Raw genomic sequence first — 24,170 nt, 5'->3', positions numbered from 1 at the left:
TTGATTTGAGCTAAAAGTCCATCATAATGTTTGTAAAGGGAATTTAAAGTCACCTAATCCTAAGGAATAGTCTATTCACATTGGATAATTTCTGTTTCCACTTAATGTAATAGATGATGAGGATTAGAAAATTTATTTTTCTCCAAGCGATATGGTTTTTCTTAATTTGATCCATTTTTTAAGAAATCCTAAAAGATGCATGTCCAGTAGCATGATAATTCCAACCATTTAAAATTTCCGGTTTACAAGATTCATTTGATAACCACATCTTGAAAAATTTGAATGGCTTAGGATGATGCTCCAATTTCGGGGAAATATCAAGAAGTAAAGGGTTATGATCAGAACCCCAACGGAGAATATATTGAGGGTGGCATGAGGAAAGTCTGAAAGCCAATCAGGACTAGCTAGAGCTCGATCTAAAATTCTATTGATTAATCCTATAGGCCATTTATTAGAACAACTTGTTCTATTACCTTGAATGTAAAGTTCCATTAGATGATGATCAAGGATTAGAGTATGGTATTGGGTAGAAGCTAGTTTCATAGGTCTATTAGATAGAGAAGGGTCATGAATAGTGACATGATTTGCCTCATTAAAATCTCTTATAAGAAGAAAGGGAAAATTAGCAATTTGTAGTTGATGGTTTAACTGTGACCAGAAAGTGTTCCGCTAGGCTTTAATTAAAGGTCCATAGATAAAACCTAGCAGCTAATTATCTAAAGTAGGTATAAAATTTAGTTTCAAAAGAACATACCTCAAATGACTAAAAAAGATAGGAACCGAAAAGCCATTTTTCTAGAAGATGGCTAGTCCTCCTACTTGACCTTCAGGAAGAATTAAGTATTAGAAAAGTGAAAACAGATAGCAAATTTTTGCATTTTATTAGTAGGGATTTTGGTTTCACATAAAAATATAAAGTCAGGATTAAAATTTTTAACTAAAATCCCTAATCCTTGAACTGCCTTAGGACGTTCACCCCTTGGCAGTTCCAACTTAAGACTAACATTGGCCACTGTGTGACTGTTGAAGGCCAGCCACTACCGCCTTTGTTAGAGAAAGTTTAAACAAAGACAAAAATAAACAAAAGATACTAAGAGTACTCGAAGTATCATCAAGATTTTCTTCTCTTGGAAGTAAAGTAGAGGGATGAACTGCCATAGCCGTCTTAGTGTTTATATTTGGATCGATGACCGATAGGATATGTTCTGTCTGGTTACTATGCGAAGATTCAGGTCGGTCATAGATTGGGAGGTCAGGGGAAGTTTCAATTTCCAACTGCTGTAGTAGGTCTACCCGAGGTCACTTTCCTCGAAAAGAAGAAGGATCCGAAGAAGATAAAGAGGGAAACACTCTGGATAACAATTGCTGAGTATGTTCAGCAATGTGAAAACTTTCTGCAAATACTCTTAAGGTAGATGAATCGGTAGAGTGGGAAGAAGAATGATCAGTCGAAGTAATTTAGGCTAGAGCGGAATCTGTAGTCTGGGCAGATTGAGTGGGAGAAAGAGGATTAGGGGCAGCAGTAGTGGAGTTTGGATTGGGATCTAAAGGAGCAAGAACATGGATAAAAGAACGAAAGTATGGTCAATGTTAGTCTCTTCGCATAGGAGTTTCCGCTCTAAGCCAAAGACCAAGAAGATGCATGTGTCTTTGGTTAAAATATTACTCGTAAGATTGACCAAATACATGAGGATTGGGTTGGGAACACCGACGGAAATAATGACCAACACGTCAACAGATAAAGAAAGTAGCGGGAAGGTCCTCATATTGATAAACTACCCAATGAACATGGTTGTAAAAACATCCTACTTGAAGAGGTTGGTCAATGGTAACCAGGACTTTTGCTCTAATGTAATTTTGAAGGACTTGAATATTACGAGAAGGGTTGATTCTTTCAAATAGGGGACAACCGACAGCTTCAGAAAGGATTTTGTATGGTCAGTCATGAAGTTGGACCCAAAGTTCAATTTGATTGAGAGGCCATTCATACTGGGGTCGACCAGGTACCCAAGTTTTAAGGATAACCCATTGGCCATTAAGGAGCCAAGGACCATTGTCTCGAATGTTAACAAAACCATTTTCATATATGAATCTTAAATGAAAATGGCCACGCTAGAAGGGAGCTATTAGGAGACGGTTAGGATTGAGATTCCAAAGTGTGTAAAGACCCTCTTCTAGTTCAGAAAATTGATCGGAGAGTCATGGGAAAACATGACAAGTAAAAGAGAAATTCCAATTTTCATGGAGATTCGGGGGAAGATGGGGTTGAATATCCACTAGATCTATTCCTGGAAAGTTATTTTCCTAAAGCATATTGCGAAAAGTTTCGTTCAGGGCATCTATGTTGTCCATCGGACCAGCAAAGGCAGCAGAAAAAGAAAGAAGAGAACAAAAAAAGGACACAAAGAACCAGACGAAAAAGAAGAAGGAAGAAGAAACTAGAAGAGGAAACGAAACTTGATTTGTTGTTATAGAATGATAGCAAGTGAAAAAGAAAAGGTGACGTGTAATGAAAGTAGATTAATACTCAAGTGCGAAAAGATTAATAGAAAGGACTACCATCACTTTTAAAAGCTCGAGGTAAGAATGACGAAACTAAACTAGAAAGAGAAAGGTAACGAAACAAGATCGAGAACCAAACTAAAATAAAAGGAGAAGATATAACTATGCAAAGATAATAATAATAGGAACCATGAAAGTTAAATTTAGTAACAAGGAGATAGTCCCTAATACTACTATAGAGCTCGACTCTCTGAGATTTGAATAGGCTGCTAAGTTGACATGTATAGTTGAAAGATGAGTATGTCTACACTATCCCATATAGCCATCATGTTGTTGAGTATTTGCACTTGAAACAAAAAGTAGTTCGTGTTGAACTAGAACTTCTTCTAATACCCACAAAAACTTAAGTTTGAACCTGACTTAACTACTCAATTTGATTCGGTTGAATGCCTCATTTGAGTTGCTCAATCTCAATCTATAAGAAATCTCCAAAACCTTTAAAAGTTTAAACTACTACTATGATTTCATTTACTTTCCCCCAACCATACACACAAGTTTGGCTACCTAGAAGCTAGAACTACCCACACATCACTACAACCTTACATTGAGAACATCTCACATATTTGTATTATCCCATCTAATTATGTTCGAACACATCACACTCTCCTAAGTCATTTTGAAACTAACGAAACTAAGGTTCTAATGGCAGTATGGATGCCAAGTTTTATCAAACATGTTTAACACGAGCCTACCCCCCCCCTTCGCTCCATCATTCTCGCTATTCACTTCCCCTCCCTCCCCACCATCCCTTCACTTTCACTCACATCAAACCATGAAACTTGTTCACCTTCATCGGAGACGATTCTGCAATAGAGCCATTGCAACCCTCGTCGTCCCTCTCCCTTCTCTACTCCTCCCTCCCCACCGCCCCTTTACACATGCATCGCGAATCATACCCGCAGTCAAAGACAATTGTGCAACCTCCCTCACCACTCAAATTAATCCATTCAATTAACCCCTTCTTTCTCTTCTCTCTCTCTCTTCTTCGGCCCAAATCTTCTCTGCCAATACAACACCGCCATTGGAATTGCCGCTACAACCCTCACCATTGGAATTGCCATTGTCACAATAATGAAGCTAATGTGACAATAATTCAAGTGTTGAAACCATCATATTGTTCCACTTTTGAGGTTAGGTTCTTGTGCCCACCATTTTTATTAGTAAAATAAGACACTGATGCAGAAGCAACATACGTTAAGTTGTTAACATCAATACCTACATGGTTCTTGGTTATATCAACAAATTCAATATTCTCAATTGTGTCGAGTTCAACTGAAACAACATGGTTGGATGAGTTTCCACTGTTGGAATCGATGAAGAAGCCTAGAGATTGGATTGGTAGAGATCTCGGGAGGCCTCTTGACAGTATGATCATGCAATCCATTCCATTGCCGCCTATATCTTAGTATTCACGTTGAGGGATGATACTGAAAATGAAACTAGTAGAGAAAGAGAAGACTTCATCGTCCAATTGGTTCTTAAACTAGAGTTAATAAGGGGGGAAAGGCATGAACTGTCTGCTATGCTCAAGTCAACACCTCGGAAGTCATTGTAGATGAAACCATAATTTTTTGAGTCTGCAAAGGGCCCAACCAAAAGTTGAACATAGACAACTCTGCAAGCTTAACAAGCATGATCAAGTGTGTTCTTATTGATTAATTGGTTAGTGCCATACTGCCTTTTGAGAACTAATACATACTGATGGTGTGTGATCTAGATGCTCCTAGCTAGAGGGTAGCTTAGACGTCAATTGCTGACTGGACAAACGAACTGCAAGGCAGATGATATCAGAGAACCTGGGTGGCTAACCTAGCAAGGTCGCTCCGATGCTTAAGTCAGTATATGGTTGTGTAAGTGAGCTAGAAAGTATGCTAGTAGGCTTGTAAGCAAATAATCGCGCATACCTCCCCTATGTCATTGGGTTTGGTGAATGTAATTGCCTATGGCTAAGTGATGAACGAATGAAGCAAATGTTCATCTTTGGCTCAAATGTTGAATCAATGTGCATCATAAGTCCTCAAGAACCCTCGGCTTCGTGACCTACTGGCGTGCGAAATCCTCCTCTGAGGGATGAGCACTCGAAATGGACTAATGCTGAAGACTGTGAAATCCTCGAATGAGCATCTCACCAAAGGCATACACGTTAGGGTGAACGAGGCCCTTCACGCCTCATCACTTCCTTAGTGGACGATGACCCCCTCGTCATCCTAGGGTGGACGAGGCCCTACACGCCCCATCACCTCCTCAGTGGACGGTGACCCCCTCGACTACCTATACTTAGTGCAATAAAAATGACAACCCCGATTGCCTTGGCTCAAGCCCCTGGCTTCGCCGGTGTGACGCCTTGGCCTTCCTTGAGGAAACACTTGGTGGGAAACAAGCCAGGCGAGCTGCACCTCGATAGCGCCACTTCACCTCGGCCCCTCATCCCCCCAAGTACCTCGGCAGTACACCTCAGCCCACAACCTCGGCTACGGTGCTGGTCACTTTGGCCTTGCATAAGTAAGTACTTAAAGGAAATCTGGCGCCAAGCGAGGCTCACTTCAGACATGTGGCCCCGCCTCGGCCCTCAATGCCCTAACTACTTAGAGCGAGCGTGTAATAAACTAACTATGAGCTATGAGCGAACTATGCGTGTTTTTGTGTGTTGTTGTCTCGTCGTTGGAGGGGCAAGGACCTCTCAAACCAAAAAGCAAAGAAGAAGAAGAAGAAGAAGAAGAAGAGAAAAAGAAGAGAAGGAAAGAAGAAGGAGAAGAACACAACATACAAAAGACACACATCATATGCAAAAAATGGCTTCATTCATTGTTATACTTCAATATTGCCTTTACGAAAAATTCTTGAGGCCTATTGGGTCAAACACATGTACATTTACAAGAACAAAAAAGCAAAAAAGAAAAGGGGAAGATCCACGCCTAGGCCTCACCGCCGGCAAGAGGAGCAGAGCCATCAATAGCTTGGGCTTCGTCAAGGGCGTCTAGAATCACCTGCAGCCCCTTGACGTCGAAGTCAGGCATCACCATTAGGAGAGCCTTCTTTGTGTCCATAATCCCATCGAGGTAGGACATTGATGCGTACTCTACGTGTGCGTCCTAATACTTAGAGGACTTCTTGAATGCCTCCATTGCTTCAGCAACTACCTTCGTCGCCCGCTCCACTGATGTTGCGGCCTCGACAACCTTCTTCTCTGCCTTGGCTGCCCTTCTTTCTGCCTCGGAGACAATGCTCTCCTGGTGAACTCTCTCCATAGGCTCCTTGGAGAGACCATGTTGTGCTGCCTTCAGTTGTATCTCGAGGCGTTCCCGAACTGATTGCTTGTTTAGGAGTGCCTTCCTGAACTTCTTGTACTTCTCCTTAGCGGCAGCAACAATCTTTTGAAGCTTCTCCCTCTCCTTTTGAAGCTTCTCCTCAGTGGACTTCTAGAGCATCTCTTTCTCCTTCTCCAGTTTGTCAAGGCAGGACAACGTCATCTTTGTTCTGTCCCCTAAACTGATGAAGTGTAGGCATGTCTGCTATAGAACCAATTAGAGAACAGAAGAGGAGGAAGAGAAAGAAATACACTACATACTAAGTAAAAACCAAGATCTTACCTCGGCCAGATGGTACAGGCCCTCGTCATAGATGGCCTTCGGGTCGATTTGCATCAAGCGGGTAACGATCCCTCGGGAGGATCGCCTCGCTCAATAAGGCTTGGTTGACCCCTTCGTCTAGAATGGAGTCCCCCTCACAAAGTTGCCATTGGGGACAAAATGCCTTGTGACCCCCCTCGACTCCCTCGGAGGGCCCCTACACTAACGGCGGAGCAGAGGAAGGCTTTGTTGGACACTCCCTAGGCACTGGTCTCTTCGCTTCAACTTCCTTCGGGCGCTCGGCGTGGGCCGCCTTTTGCAGGGGCTCCTCCCTCGACGTGTCTTCGACGGACCTCTTTCGACCCACCTCGGCCCCCTCTGTGGGCCTCCTCAGCACCTCGGTCACCTCAGAGGGCTTCTTGGCCCCCTTGGCTAGCTTTTGGGGTGCCACCTTTGGTCATTTCCCCTTGGCGAGGACTTGCAGCTTCCCCCCTTCGTTGGTACAGGGGGCAACCTCTTCATCAGGCCGCCTCAGCGCCTGTGCTTTCTTCTCTACCTACTTGGCATGGGCCTTCTCGAGCAAGCGCTGCTTGGCATAGGAGACATGCGATGTAGTCAGTACAGTGAGCCGAAGACATAGGGGACGCACGAAGTAGCTACAAAACCTCTCCTACCGAGGGGGTAGGGCTAATCCCAATGAACACTAGGGGAACCTCCTCCTCCACAAATGGCTTCACCTGGATTGTCCCCATCACAAGAAGATGAGCCACGGTGGTGGCCTCCTCGTCACGAAGCAGAGGAGGACATATCTCCACCACTACACAGGCCTCTCCCCACTTTGACCTGAACCTCCAGCGTTTGGGGTAGGAGACATAGAAAAATTTGTCCTTCCACTCATGGACGGGTGAAGGGTTTTACACCGGCTTCCCTCTCCGGGGATGGAAGTAGTACATGTTGGCCTCGGAGGTGTGCTTCCTCAGCACAAACATGGTGCGGAACATCTTCGATGTCAACTCCACATCCCGAAGTCAAGCCCACACCAACATCGCTATTATGGTCTTACGGGCATTGGGGACAAGCTGGCTAATAGTGATACCGTACCACTCCATCAACTTGGTGCCCCTAGAGGCTACTCTTTCCCTAAGCACTGTAATCTCCTACCGAAGAGGGACGATGGCCAAGGGACCTAACGAGGAGAGAGGGGAAGGGGTTTGAGGAGAGCTCCCTCCCAAGGTGTTCAGGAGTTCATAGCTCTCAGGGCCAGAGTTTGAGAAAGACATGGCGAATTACCTAGAAGATGGTGAGGAAGGTGAAGACGGGGTGTCTTGAAGGATTGAGAACCTGGGAGCTAAGTTCACTCGACATCAAGGGCGCTTAAGTTCAAATGATGGGGAAAGCCACCGCTAAGGCCCCTATTTAAAGAAAAATGGATGGCCCAGATCTCTCCGAATCCAACGGCCGAGGTACCTCCACTTCCACCATCCAACCATAATGTGCCACTTAGCACTCGCCCTCGGAAGATGAAACAAAGCCCAGGCAATGGCTCAGATCACTATGGATCCAACGGTCACAGGGACCCTTCGCTTCTGCAAACCAGCTATACCGCACCTCTTGGCACGTGCCCTCGGAAGACGAAATGATGCTAGACGAACCGCGGGGCTCACCCGCCGTAACCCGCTGGGTGAACCGCGAAGTCTACCCATCGTGACCCACCAGATGAATCGCTTAGACCAAAAAATGTGTGCTTAGCATATCTGGGCGACTGTCCTCCCTACGAGGGGGGCCCCTGATGCGACTTGACCGTAGGTGACATGGGACCATTCCTACTAACCTGAGGCATCCACACCACCCGCACCTCCAAACCGATAAGGAAGGAAGAAGCATATGAAGTGAATGCGACGCCACTACAAAACACCCCCTCAATTGACAAACCCGAAGGCATAACGGTCGCTACTCCCGATGAACGAAGCCAAAGCCTTACCTCGACTACCTTCTCCATTACTAGCCGAAGTCAAGACTTCACCTCGGCCTCGGGAGTGGGGGGCAAGTGATGTGGGCTAGCTAGGCCCAACCCGTTACGGGTGAGAGGCCCGACCCACTAACGTGTGACAACGCCAACTACAACAAAGGGGAGCCTTGCTGTCTTTGTATAGAGCCAATTGCAGGGCAATTAGGCGTACTCTCAAGGACCTGTTGCCTGACTTCGTACGGCTCTTATCTGGTGCGTTCATCTCCATCTGCCTCTAGCTCGCTCAAGTATAAATGTGAGGTAACTCTCTCTTGCCAAGGGATCTTGAACCTAAAATTAATTCCTAGCACCTAAGTTGCTTTTCTTGCATTTACTCCTGGGGATCCGATGCATCCGAGGACTACTAATAGCACCTCGCTTGCACCCTCTCCTACCTCGCACCTCGTACTAACTTGAGAGTCAGAGTCTCCACCTCAGGTATCCACCCGAGGCCTCTGACACCTCTTGCCTTGCAGCACCTCAGGTCTTCAGGGACCTCGTCACCAAGCCGACGACCTGCAATCCTCAACTTCTACCGTACTCAGAAGGGAGTATCTTGCCTCGGCCTCGATTTACCCTCCTCTGAATTTACCTTACTGCCCTCGGCTAATCCGGGCAACAACAATGAAAAATTCCAAAACGAGAAAAAAATCTTTTTTCTTGTCATGGCTGGATCAAGAAATCTAAATCCAAAACAAAACCAACAACGAAAGCCAAAATGGGTATCCTTTTAAGGTGAGGAAGAAATGTAAGAAACATACCAAAAATACCATGGACTTTGTTTATAATAAGGAGCAACTAAATAAAATGAGCCATTGAAATTTCATATGAATATGGTTTTCTGTGGATGGACAAAAAATTGTAGAGTTGGGTATAAACGACAAGGAACTAGATGAGATAGCAAGAGAGGGGGATAAAGAAGAAGAGAAAGGGCGAAGGCCAGAAGGCACAGAGATCAAAGTGGTGGGGGAAGGGTTCGTTCCCCTTTTCTCTATTGATTTTAAAATACATTGAAATTATGAGAGATGACATCATCGATTTTGGAAAAGGTAAGATAGATAAAGAAAAAGAAGAGGCGGAGAGAGAGAACCGTATAAAACCAGATCTCGTTACTGGCTACTACAAACCGAAAATCATGCAACAAAAATCGATATGGACAATCTTCAATGGGTTTCTGTGTACTCCTCTTCTTCTAAGTGTGAGATAGGCTGGACGAGTCTGGGGCGGAGCCAGGAAATTTTGATAAGGGGGGCCAAAAACTAAATGAAATATAGATAAACCTATAGGGGGGCCAACCATTGAGCTGGACAGTTGGGGGAGGGGAAATTTTACATAAAAAATTATGTATTATTATGAAGATTTTCTGAACTATAAGGGGGCCATGGCTCCCCTGGTTCCGCCCCTAGGGCGAGTTGAACCTTGTCAAGAAACCTAACCTAGAGAGAGAGAGATGGTAGCAACTCTATATAGCCCCGGTGTGTTAAAGGCGGGTTTTTGTGTAGTCCTTCTAGTGCTATGAATTCCAACGTCCCCAACACTAAGTGTGCTACATGGGTCCTTTCCACTATTTTTGCCAACCCAGATTCCCTATCTTCACCTACCCAATGATCTCATTGATGAAGACGCTGCTGCAATTGAAATATCTATTAATGATGTAGGAGTCATGAGTGTGGAGATATTCCAAGCCCTGAGGATTTGTTTTGACCATTTCTTCAAGGGCTTGATCGAGACATGGTAGTGATCAAATCAAATGAAGTCATTCTGGGCATATTCCTCATTGGTGAGAGAGATGGTGATGGAGTAGACTTCGAAGAAGGGTATTTTAGGATTTTTTGGAAAATATATCAATCACATGATGTCACATGTGACAAATTTTGATGAAAAGTTAATGATAAGGGAGGTTTTAGACAATTGTCAGAAAATTTGGAAGGTATTCTAATACGATATATAAACCGTAAGGGTAGAGTTAGTCAATTAGCTTAAACCATAAGGGTAGTTTAAGAAATTTGCCCTTTTTTGATCATTTGTTTCAGCTCCCACAACATGAATGTGGCACAATTTGAAGGCCTTGAGTGAGCTTTTAGCTTTTACTTTATGATCTTATTTATGTGGTTGTGTTCCTCTTTTTGTTATCTGGAATACCAGGCCTTGTTTTTTCTATTTATATTTATCTTTTGTTCAACCTTAATCCTTTGGAGAGAGGATGTTGGATGACCCTATAGTCTTTATTCAATGTCTGCAAAATGCTAAGATGTTTGTCTCGTTATAGAAGCATGACAAACATTTGAAACCACTAAAGCAAGGGCCATCCACTAAAGTTGAAGAGAATGCAAATTTGATTTCTTTGTTTCCTTGTTAGTTGTATTCTTCTTCACTTTTTGAGATCCCCCCAAAGTATCCAAAACTCTGAACAGTGGGGAGTCTAGCTTCCTATAGCTTTAGAATTAGATGTGATGGACGAACTTGGAAAAGAAAGGAAGAAAAGTTAGGCTGCATTTGGCATTCCTTATTTTAAGGACTTATATCCTTTTTTTCTTTTTTTGTAGTTAAAAATTCATTGTTCATATGGCCATTTTAACTGCAAAAAGAAGAAAAATCCTTAAAATAAAAAAAGCCAAATGCAGCTTTAGTCATATTGGTTGAGGCTAACTTGGCCCAAGTTGTATCACTTAACATTATCCTCATGTTATTTCCTTTATATATGGAAAGATGGTTGGAAAAATTACGAACATAGTTTGATTTCTTCTATTTTTTCTTTATAATACCATTATATTTTCATGACTTCATATGGAGAGTTGGAGGCACTAAAATACTTGATTTAGTAGCTTTAATTCCACTTGCGAAAAGATCTTATAATGATTACTTGTTTTGAATTGAGGGTACTGAAATTAGTTTTTAATAGCATATTATATATATATTTCAAAATAGAGCAATGTTGTCAAAATATTACGATCTACGATATGATTCACGTTTTGAATCATGATTCCGAAGGGTTTTGGTGATTGTCAAAGGGAAATTTGTTTTAAAGACCTAATTAGAAATGAATTTATAATGTTAGTTAAGATCATATATTTGAAGGGTTGAGAGATCCATCACATGGACGCCCAAAGATTGCGGAATAAGGGGCGAATTTCAAAAATTTTTTTCTCCATTCAACTGGGAATCACATTCCCTATTTAGAAAATCATATTTTCAATGATAAATTTTGAACCTTAAACTGAACCAGATCTGAACCAAAAGGAATGGGGGAGAATGGTACCTGATACGGAGAAGTAATATCTCCCAACGAAGGTGTTCACGCCCAAGGAAGGATCCAAAGACTGCTCCCACTGAAGATGGCACAGGGCAGGATGGAGTAGAATCAGCAGTGTTCTTCCCCAAGAACTCTGTCCTTCGCAAAAAACAGTAGGATGGAACGTGAGCACAACTCCCTTTTCAATCATTTCTCAAAGAATTGATGTCAAGAAACAATCTTGACTTTTCCCACATCTGGAGATCGAACTGGCAAACAGGGCAGCAAGAGCAGGGAGGCGGCAAGAGAGTATTCGCAGGGTGCAGAATTCTCTCTTCTTGATTTCAGCACTAAAGAGGATCTGATGTGTTTCTTGGTCTCTCTCAAGGCTGCCGCCCCCTCCTTCTTTTTGTTAACTTGAAAAGATCAGCTCCTAATCCCATTAGGAGGTGCTTATCCAAATCATATTTGGATCAGCATTCTCTTCTAATGATAAGGATAAACCCTTATCTTATCTGCAGATTAGATTAGCTTTATCCTAATCTTATTAGGAGGTTTCTAGATCTGAATCACATTCAGATCTGGACTCTCTGAGTGGATAGGATTAAGACCCTATCCTAACTGCTAATCAATCTCAGAATTTGCCCCTTTAATTAACTAAATTAATAGCCCAGTTCGAAATGGGCTTTAGGCCCATTAAGCTTATGTGCTCACTTAACCTTCATAACTGTTGCTCAGTTGGGCTTCCTTGTAGGCGTGGGACCCAAGCATTGATCTACACATCGGCCACATGGGTTCGGCCCAGCCTTTGTTACAAGGCCTGGTCGAATACACTGTTAAAGACAGTGCACCCCCTGAAACCCATCAAATGGGCTCTATGGGCCCAACACTTACCCTAAGTGGTCCCTGGGCCAAGCCACCTTGTAACACTCAGGGACTGTGGGCAGATGAAAGATTAGCCCATCAGGTATTATCCTCAATGGTCTTACACTTAACCTCTCAGCCCATAATGATCATACACTGTCCGACAAGAGAGGACCTCTCCCTCGGCTGCAAGGAACAGTGTTGCACTCTCCACTTATATGGATCCCGGGAATTAAAACCCTTTTGCAAACATTTTAGAAACCATAATGTATATATTTTTATATCTCATATAAAATATACTTCGCAAAAATAAATTTCAACGGTTGAAATCGGCTGCCGGCAGTTTTGGTTTCCAACAGTGAGAGTGCATCCCCGATCATTACCTTTGTCCGACAAAGGGGTTGATCCTGTCACTATGATCACCCACTCAGATGAATTCTCGGATTGTCCCAACATACCCAGGTTTTGACCCCCGCTAAGGATCTCACTGATTGGTACATCAAAGACAGCCCGATCCGACATCTAGTGCAGTATCATAGTCTAGTCTAGGGGTCAAGTGTAACTTTCCAGTTTTGCCCATCAATCTCCAAGGTCCAGGGCAATACTGGAAATCTGGTCCAGTTCAAAGATTCAATTAATCCCACACTATATGTGCCTAGGATCTCACCCCGGTAGCTGAGACAAGCCACCCCAACCGACTTGGTGGCACCACAGTGTCAGCCTTGTTAGGATAGGTCTCCCCAGACCGACCCACTGGCTGTGAACATTCAAAACTAACACGAGTCTCAATAAGTGTCCAGTTTAAAGGTATTACATAGAAACATACCAAGGGAACATGAATCAAATATGTACTTTTATTCATTTACAATAAACTCATAAAGTACATCAATTTTGATTGAAGCTAAGGGCATACAAACTGTCTAACAATATTGAGATTATTTTCTATCACATATATAGACATTGTATGTGGTTTAATTAACTTTCAAATCAAACTTTATTACATCATCTAAGACTTATATTGTAGAAGTGGTAAATTCCATTGTTTGAGGTTCATGTGTGGTAGATATAGACTAAAAATAGGGTCTAATTACTTTTCTATATATATAGCCTTTTAGTATATCTATATTTGATTTTTTGACAAGTTTGAAAAAAAAAAAGATAAAAACAACCTTATGACTTACGAAATTATTCACATTTTGATTCAATTCAACATTCTCTATAATTTACAATACGTCAATATGACTGTGATTTTAGAACATTGAAATAGAGTGGAAATCAAATCATGAATGGTGGCTCTTAGGGGTGTTCTTTTTTTGGATTTTGAGAGGGGAGAAGTTGGTTAGTGGGATTTTGATTCCCATTGACCAAGAATCCCATGTTCTTTTTTTTTTTCAGATTTATATGGGGACCCGGGAATGTTTATTTTCTTAAGTATCACTTACCCGGGTACATGATACCCATCTCCTAGGTGGGTAAATAACTTTCCCGCCTAGGGGAAGTTGCCAGCACTTGAATGGGACAAAAATTCCCCTTTTAATAATGGATTTTATGGCTAAAGTGATCATTGTCTTATTTACATGAGAACAAAAGAGCAGGGTAAGTGCATTTACCCGATAAGTAACTTACCGAAAAGTGAACAAGACCTTAAGGGATAAGTTAATTGCAAGAGGGAATGCTTCAGAATAACAAATAAGACTACAACTATAACATTTAAAGAATGGTTCTTGTTTCTTGATGTTTATGAGAAAAATAGGGAAAGAAATTCTCTTCTTGCCTTCTTATATCAAAACACCTTTGCCTTTTTTAATATACAAAAAAGTAATGAAAAATAGAGAAAAATGGTTCTTTTTTGAAGAAAATTTGAAGAGTTTTCTTCAAGGCTATGTTTGGTTTGAAGGAAAAGGTAAGGAAAAGAAGGGAAACATAGGAAAACCTATTCAAGGCTTGTAAAAGGTTTCCCTACATTTCCCTTCCTTGCCCTACTTTTTCCTTCAAACCAAATACAGTCTTATACCCTTTGGAGTAGTGAAAAATTTTGGAACATTTGTAGGATTTCTTTACTCTTTTGACATTTCATTGCTAATATCATTCAATGTGCTGAAAATTAGATTAGGCATCCAAGTAGAAGGGGGTATTATTTCCTTTTATTTTTCCTGGTTGAACTGACAATTCTATTGAAAAATATTCCAATTTCCTTGACTTTGTTTAACTAAAAATGCAATGAATCCTATTTAACCAAACCATGTAGGTATGGTTTTCAAGCCATCATTATTATTTTTCTTCATTTTCTACTACTTTCATCAAAATTTGAGGAATGTTGAACCAACTCATTAAATTTAAAATTTCAATGACCCTTTAATTATATTTTTCTCAATATTTAATATTACACATCACAGGGATTAAGGTATGGAGATAGAGTAGAATGACCGTGAGGTACGTTGACCTTACCATGAAAAGTTCATAATTATGCAAATTTAATCCCATTCCTCCATATTTGGAGGGGCAAAGGGCTTAGTTTGGAATGAGTACAAATGCAAATATGTATAATACAAATATATACAAAATAAAACTAAATATTAGGTTTTGCACTCTACATATTTGTATTTGTACTCCTTCCAAACTGAGCGTAAGGCAGAGTTTAGAAAGAGTGCAAATGTAAATATGTACCATGCAAATACATACAAAATAATGCAAAATATAAGGTTTTGAACTCTACATATTTACTTCCAAACTGAGCCTAAGTCTCATTAAGGAAATAGTACAGATACAAATATGTACACTAAAATCTATAACATCTATAAAAGTGCCAATGGGGAGTCTTGGCTTTTGGTTTAACACAAGTAACTATAATTTGATAAAATGTTTCACATTAATTAACACAATTAAAGAATAAATATAATTGGCTTTCGGTTTTGTCTTAGAAACAACTAACTAATGAATATAGCTAGTGTTACTTTCTTCTTTATAATCCATGTGATTAATTAAGACTATACCACCAACCTCCAACATTGTAGCTCTTGTAGCTTTAGCATATGAAGCCTAGGAAGAAGCACTCAATTCCCCCTTTCAACACATGCCGAACATTGTATATCCACATAGGATTTTAAACTCAAAGGAGTTGGGGATATGATAGAGATCATAGTTTTGAATTATAATCAAGTAGTGAGTACCAGATGTGCTATATCAGAAAGGACAAAACTTAATAAAATCCTTGCAAGGTTGACAAGGAAAATGTGATTAAGTTGATGGAGAGAATACAAAGAAATGCACATGCATTCAAAGAAAATGAAGGTAGTAAGAGTGGAAGAGAGGTAACGTTAAGTTGTTAACCCTTCTCATCATAGCCAATTGTTTGAATAGTGAAGGCCAGTGTTTTCAATTGCTGTTGACTTAACCGCAAGGTTCAAAATATCAATATGATTGATACACCAGTAGGAGAATATCGGCCTGTATCGAAGCTCATTTCCTTTGTTTTCTAGTCTTTTTTTAAAATTGGTTCAGAGGGGTTGTTTAAGGCCTATCTACCCTTTGAACCGGGTTAAACACTGAAACACCCCTGTAGGGGTATATCAGAAAGCTCCCAATACAACTCGATATGTATTGAAAATTCAAACCTTGCCTGGCTAGTTGAATTGCTCAAACCGTCACTCGGTCAAGATTCTAGGTCCAATTCGAGTAAAAACCAGAGAGAGATGTAAACATTGACTTGACCAAAAACCATTCAACCTAGATAGTTGGACCATTGACACATTCAACTTGGTAATTAGGTCACGGGTTGCATACTAATTATGTATGCAAACTTTGGGAGGCAATAGCTTTGCATTTTGATGTTCGATTGAGATGATTTTTTTTTCATTTTGGGTAATTTTTTGATATCTATGTGTCCTAAGGTGCCATATCCTGTTATTTTTGCCAAAACCCCTTTTTAGGCCACAAATTGCAATTTTTAATATTTTTGTGAATAAAAATTTGACACTGAATAAAAGCATAAGTTAAATATAAAATAATACATATATTAAATGTAAAACATAATGCATTTATTTTACATCTTCATTTAGTAATGCTTATTTGATAAAAAGACACAAAAGTATTTCTTTTGTTCAATCACTAGAAAACAGATTATAGAAAAAATTCCATTTTACATTTTTCATTTAATGCATTTATTTTATTATTAAAAGTGTGAACAATTGTGTGGAACTCTTTTACTAGAGTATCCTTATTTTTTGAATTTAGTTCCTCTCTAATTGTGAGGGTACAAAATATAATTTGAACTATTATATTTATCCTCATTCAATTCCCTCTCATTAAGTTGTATTAACTTCCATTCCTTTATTGAGTCATATGTTTAAGATATTATTTTCACAAAATAAAAAATGTAAATTTTATCAATTAGATCTACATCCAATGCTTTTAATGATATAAATACATATTTTTTAAAATTTACCCAACAATGGAACTATTTTTCCATCATTGTAGTGAGTAAGCAATTTAGCCATTTAAGTCCATGATTTCATAATTAAATAAAAACTTTTAAAATATAAACAAATAACAATATATATATATATATATATATATAAGCAATCCAAAAGCAAAAAATAATTTTTTGGTGGTGAATCAACAATTCAACCTTTTGAGTTGTATATGCCAACCCTTAATATTATAATTAAATAAAAATGGAAAAACTATAAAAAAACAAAACATTATGCAATGATACAAAATTTTGTAAATAACATTTAGGCACCTATATGATATTTTATTAATCATATTAAAGAAAAATAAGTGTGGTAAATAACAATTGATTTATTGATGTTATAAATAAAATATAAAACTTAAAATCAACCAAAAATGAAATCATTTTCTTGGTTACAGGTCAACGATTCAACCTTTTGGACCATATCTATCAATCATTGATTTCATAATTAAATAATAAAAATTAGAAAAAAGAAAGATAAAATATAAAAATATAAAAACTTTATGAAAAACATTTGGACACTTCTCTAATATTTTATATTAATCATATTAAAAATTAAATACAATAAACAAGAATGGTTTTTAATTTTTTATTGATGATATAATTAAATACAAAATTCAAATTAACCAAAAAGTAAAATTTTTTTCCTATTCGTTGATAGATCAATTCAACATTTTAGGTCAAATGTATCAACTTGTGAAGTTATAATTAAATAATAAAATTTTATTTTAAAAAGATAAAAACACAAAAGTATACAAAAAATATATAAGTTGTGTAGAAAACATCTAGATACATCTCTATATTAATGAACCATAATAAGTGTGGCAAAATAAGAATAATTTTATAGACATAGAAATATAAAAACTTGCAACAATGTTTGGAAACATATTATATATTATCATCATCACCAAATTTACCATGTGCAAAGCACGTACACATATACTAGTATTACAACATACATGGTTTTGCACCCTACATTCTTCTATAAAAAGGTAAGATTGATGTATTTGATTTAAAAAATTTACATAACATCAGGCCCTTGGGCTAGGTGCATTCAAATTCCCACTCAAGTTGCACTTTCATTCTTAAGCCCCATTTGTTTTTGAGAAAATTACTTACCCAATCGAGTAAATGTACTTACCTGAGTAAGTGCATTTACCCATGAAGGACTTATTTGGGTAAGTGTACTTACTCAGGTTCTTTTATTTCCCAGGTAAATAAGGCAATGACCATTTTAGCCATAACAATTCCTTATTAAAAGGGGTATTTTTTGTCCCATTTAAGTGTTAGTGACTTTCCCCCAAGTGCAAAAGTTATTTAGCCACTTAGGAGATTGGTATACCCAAGAAAATAAACTATCCTTGATCCCCACATAAATCTGAAAAAAAAAAACTTGGATTTCTTAGCCAATAGGAATCAAAATCCTATTGACCAACTTTCTAGCTTCTCAAAATCCAAAAAAAGAAACCCCCTTAATAGAATGAGTGCCTCACTCTCTCCAAGGGGCTCATATGCATGGAGAGCATGTTAGCTGAACTTGATAGAGTTCAGATCTGTGCCCCACAATGCCCCACAGCACATCCCGACCTTGTATTGAAAACATTTCTTGCTGACAAGTACGAAAATAATGAAACATCATGAGGAGATGTTTCCAATACAAGATTGAAATGTGATGTAGGGCATTGTGGGGCACAGATGTGAACTCACTTGATAGTTGTCTTTTGGGCTATAAGACCATTCATAACGCCCAGTTGTAGGCCATTATAATCACTTTGGTCCCACCATCCCAAAGACGGCTGTCAAGTTCAGCTAATCTGTTCTCATATTAATATGCACTAACACCCCACCCCAATGGAGGCAAAAGCTGCATTACAACAATATAAAATAAAAGAAAAAGAATATACTTTCTCCTTTGCCTCAGACCCGACCAGACCCATGATATATCACATATCTAAAACTAAAATATTTTGTCAGTTTTTAATGGGTTCCTCAATTATCAGTGCAAACATCCATATACAATTTTCATCTTGTGTGGTGTAAGATGCGCTTGTAAGGCGTATAAGAATAGAATTTGATCATTTATACACTTGGAATTTCTCTTAAACTATCAGTCACTTTTGAGAATTGGACCATGAATAAATGTCCTTTAGAAAAAATGTTTAAAGGCTTCAAATATGACCCCTACAAAATAGTTTCCCACAACGTCTCATAGCACGTCGCCGCCCTGTATTGGGAACATCTCCAATGATAAGTACTAAAAATGATGAGGCATCATCGGGAGATGCTTTCAATACACAATGGGGATGTGATGTGGGACGCTGTGGGTAGGGGTGTCAATTGGACTGGATTTGGTCCAATCCGGTCCAGTCCAATGTAAGATATTACAAATGGACCTGCTCCAATCCAGTCTAATGAATATTTTGGACCGATCTAGAGACTGTCAAGTCTGTTCAAATTCCTGTTAATTTAGATTGGTTTCAACTCAAACCTGATCCATTGACACCTATGTTCTTATCTTCTATCAATGGACTAGATATTGGCTTAACCAATATAAATTCATTATAGATCAGGTCTAATCCAATATGTCATATTGGTTCATTCAGTCCATCCAAATTCAATATATCTTATTGGTCCGTCCAATCCGTTCAAATGGATTTTGATTTGGACAGAGTCCAACCCAAAACCGGTCCATTGACACCCCTAGTTGTGAGAAACTATCTTGTGGGGGGCTGATTTCAACTCATATTTTGGTCTAAAGCTTTAATGTGATTAGAGATGTCAGTGATGCAATGGGCCCGTGCCTATCGGGTAGGGCCAATTGGTCAGTTTTAATTGGATTTTGGTTTGGTTTGGATTGAGGTAAAACCATGCTAAACCTGATTTTTTTTTTTTTTGATAAAACTGCTAAACCTGATTTATTGACGAGATATTTGTAAATATAAGTTTGATTTAATATTTGGATACTATATATGGATGGGATGGGGTAGGGCGATTCAGTGTCCCCTCTTGGTTTAGTCAGGTTGGTTGGGCTAGGCCTGGGTTGAGGCAAACCCATGTTGAACCAATCCGTTGATATCCTAGTTGTGATCAAGATTCAAGAACAATAACAAAGGGTCAAGAAAATATAAGACAAGGTTTCTTTTGAATTTTTTTACTTGCTAAAAATAATATTAGGGGGTATGCACTTTACTACTTAAACCAATAAAAGTTTTGATATACCCTCTGAACTTTCAAAAGCTATAGAGTATTAACAAACAAACATAAAATTATCGAATTAACACTAATGATTTTAGCATCTCTCGTGAAGCTGCTCAAACATGCAGGATCTCTAAAGTATAGGATTTGTCAGCTCTTCCACCAATTTTGTGTCCTTTTAAAGGCTCTCTAAGGCTCAGTTTGGAAAGGGTATAAATACAAATATGTATAGTGAAATGCAAACAAAATAATATAAAATGTAAGATTTTGCACTACATAAATATATACATATATTTGTACGCCTTCGAGTAGGTCAAATATGTTTAAAATAGTAATTTGTAAAAAAGGGGTTCAACTATGATATTGAAAAATATTATAGCCAATCAACCGATATCATAAAAGAGGTGACAAATCATGTGGTATTCATTAAAATTCACGGGAGTGTTTTGATCGGTGAAAGCTCTTCCAGTACCATGTCTTCTTGGTAGCATAGGTTTTCCCTTTGAAAAACTTAGGGGGTGTTATCCAAAATGAATTGTTCTTATTGTTGCTAGTTCTAAAAATAAAGCAAAACCAACTGGTTTGAATTAAATTGGCTCTCAAAACAATGACAAGAAACATCTTCTTAGTTATGCATATGTTTTTTGTTTCAAAAAATGAAACATAAAACATGTTCTTGAATTCTAGGTTTAGAAAACATATTTTTATACTATTATTTAATAGGAAAAACTTTGTTGTTATACAGACATGATATTTAATAGGAAAAAACTATTCTTATACTATTATTTTAATAGAAAGAGCTTTGACCAATTAAAACACTATGTGAATTCTGTACCATTTATAAAAACAAAAATGGTTATCGTCAAAAGACCTTAATTTTTCTATTTCTACTATTGCCCCTTAGTCATTATACCTTGATTTTTATGACACAACAATTCAAGTGAGGAATAAAGATAGGATATTTTATTTATTTCTATTAAAATGAGAATGGTAGATGGGTAATCCGATTATCTATTTCCATTATTACCCTCCTTTAGTCATTGTTATTCCAATTGTATTTTATACTATTATATATAGTATTTTATATTTTCATTATTGTCCCTCCTTAGCCATCATACCCTAATTTCTCTACAATCATTATATATTTATATATCTATAATAAAAATAAGGATGGTAAGAATGTTTCGTCAAAAAGCCTGATTGCACTTCCTTTTTTATAGGGATGCAAATGGATCGGGCCAGATTCAAATCAGGGTATATTTGAATATGATCTAATAAATTATAGGTCCAATCCAATCCGATCGATCACACAAATATTGATTTAGGTTCAAATTTGATATGGATGTTGGATATTCGAATTTGATCCAATCATATTTAAATATTTAAATAATAAATTATTAAAAAAAGAAAATATAACAATTTAAATAAAGAAAAACAAAAAAAATGAAAAGTACTTTCAACTATTTTCATCATATATACATGTTTTTATAAAAAATAAATAATATAAAAATGTATAAAAATATAATATAAATAGCATATTGGATCCTTTTGAATCGGATAGGGGTGATCCAAATTTGATTCAATTTTTAATTGGATTCGACTATCCAATCCAATCCGAAAATTCATAATGAAGATATCCAAATCCGACAAAATAGGATCAAACTTTGGACCGGATCAAATTGTGATCATTTTTTACCCTTTATGTTTTTTGTTATTCCAGTATTTATTTAACCTATCATTAAATGGGATGTACACTATTAAACAAAGTTTTTTCCAATAAAAATGAATACTAACTATTAACATATTGACTATCAACCAAAGGTGCATCTTTTCATTTTTACCTTCGTCATTTTTTGTTATTCCAATTAGAGGTGTCAATTGGACTGGATTTGGTCCAACCTGATCCAATCCAATGTGAGTTGACTTACAAATGGACTTGATCCAATTTAGTCCAAATCCAATACAAACTTAATTCAATCCAATCCCTTAAAATGTAAATAGACTAAATTAGATGCAATCCAAACCGAATGAAATATAAAAAATTTATATAAAATGACAAAACATATAAAAAATTATAAAAATATATTAAAATGAAGAAAATCTAAAAATTACAAAAGTATACACTCTTGGAATTGAAAAAACACTTTTGCAAAAGTTTTTTTGTAAAAGCACTTTTATGAAAGTACTTTCGTAAAAACACTTTTTATAAAAGTACTTTTGCATAAATGCTTTTATAAAAGTGCTTTCGTAAAAATGCTTTCATAAAAGTGCTTTCGTAAAAATGCTTTCATAAAAGTACTTTCGTAGAAGTGCTTTTATAAAATTTCTTTTGTAAAGTACTTTTGTAAAAGTGCTTTCATAAAAGTGAGTTTATAAAAGTACTTCCACAAAAGTGCTTTCATAAAAGTACCTTTATAAAAGTACTTCCGTAATAGTGTTTTTATAAAAGTACTTGTGCTTTCATATGAGTGTTTTTTTGTGTAAAAGTACTCTTATAGAAGTGCTTTCTTAAAAGTGCTTTTATTAAACTGTTTTCGTAGAAGTTCTTTATAAAACTACTTTTGTAAAAATGATTTCATAAAAGTACTCTTATAAAAGTGTTTTCGTAAAAGTACTTTTCATAAAATTACTTTTGCAAAAGTGTTTCGTAAAAGTAATTTTATGTCAGCTTCAGTTTTGATCAATTATAAATTGGACAAGGGTTTGGCCTCATGATTAGAGTATTGGAAGTTTGGTTTAGATCCAATTCAGACCAATAAGAATATGGATCATTTTATTTTGGATTGGCCCAACCCAATAAATATAATGGATCATCCAAATCCGATTTGATGAGTTTTGAATTGAATTGAATCCAATCCAAAACCAATCAATTGACACCTCTAGTTCCAATATTTGATCTATCATAAATGTGAAACTATAAAGTGGGTTATACCCAACACAACCGAGTAGCAATTGGGCTAGCCCATACCTCCGAGTTGTGTTGGGCTTGGGTTTTGAGGCTCGTGTGTCAGCACGATATAGAACAAAAAAGTGGACCATGTTGGTATAGGTCCGTAGCCTATCACAAAGCAAGCCTATATATATACATTCAGTTTTATTTAAATTATATTGTAATTTTTTTTAATTTCATATATATATACACCAAAATTCATATAGAATAAAATTTTAAGATTTTTTTTTCAATTTCTTGTATATTTTGTTAATTTATTTAACTTTTTATTATTTTTTCAAAATTTTAATAAAAAACCATGCCTCTCACACCCCAACCTATGGCTGATGAGCTCATTTAGGCTTGTGCTATAGGCTTAACCTTTGAAGAGTTTCAGGTAGAGCACGACCCACCCAGGACCACGTGTTGACGTGGCACGACCTATTAAAGCATAAACAATCCGCAAAATCGTGTCGTGTCGACTTGACACAACCCACTTTATATTTTCTGATGAAGTAGTGAAAAGTGCAAATTAGATATAATACAAAAAAAGGGCATGAAAGATAGTAGATAACACAAATACAAATAGATGAGAAAGTAATAGCAAAGAAATAATAATAAATTGTCAAACATCAATCGAACCACTTTCTAAGGGCCTAAATCTAAGTTATTCCCAACTTAGGGTCAAATCGATATTTTCATATCAAATTGTATTTTTTTTTATCATACTTGATTTACATTAATGAATTTAATTATAGTTTTAGCTATTATTTTTTTTATTCATTCTCACTTGTGCATGGCGGTGGCTTCTCCACTAGTTTTGATAAACATCACTTACCACTTTCTTGATACCGATTGATTGGTTAATGGGCGTTAAACAAAAATGATCAGCATACATGAGTAAAAGCCCCCAGCCCCTATTCAAACACATGGCTTTCCATTATTTTTGAAGAAATAATATTTTCAAAGGTAATTTGCTCATATTTTTAAATAAAATTCAAATCACTCTAAAAAATTAAAAAGTTGAGTATTGTTTACTCTACTTTCAATTAGTAGTCTTCAAGTTTATCCACGTGTCAAACCAATTTTTCAAAAGTGAGGATAGTTAAATAGAAAACAAATAAATAATTTTATAAAAATAAAACTTAATTTAATCTCTTAAATTAAATAATAAAAAATGGCTGTTAAACAATAATAATTAGCATAAATGAGTAAAAGAAATAACAGAATACTAGCCCGTAATTAGTAAGGGTGGGGGGGGTTCATGCCTAGTTGAGTTTTGAAACAAAACCAATTTGTTTTTAGTTTTCAAAACAAAAACATAGTATAAGAACATATTT

The sequence above is a fragment of the Nelumbo lutea genome, chromosome 2 (assembly GCF_056320005.1).
Source record: "Nelumbo lutea isolate HS-2025 chromosome 2, American lotus-T2T, whole genome shotgun sequence".
In the NCBI taxonomy this organism is placed as follows: Eukaryota; Viridiplantae; Streptophyta; class Magnoliopsida; order Proteales; family Nelumbonaceae; genus Nelumbo; species Nelumbo lutea.
This window is presented reverse-complemented; position numbering follows the sequence as displayed.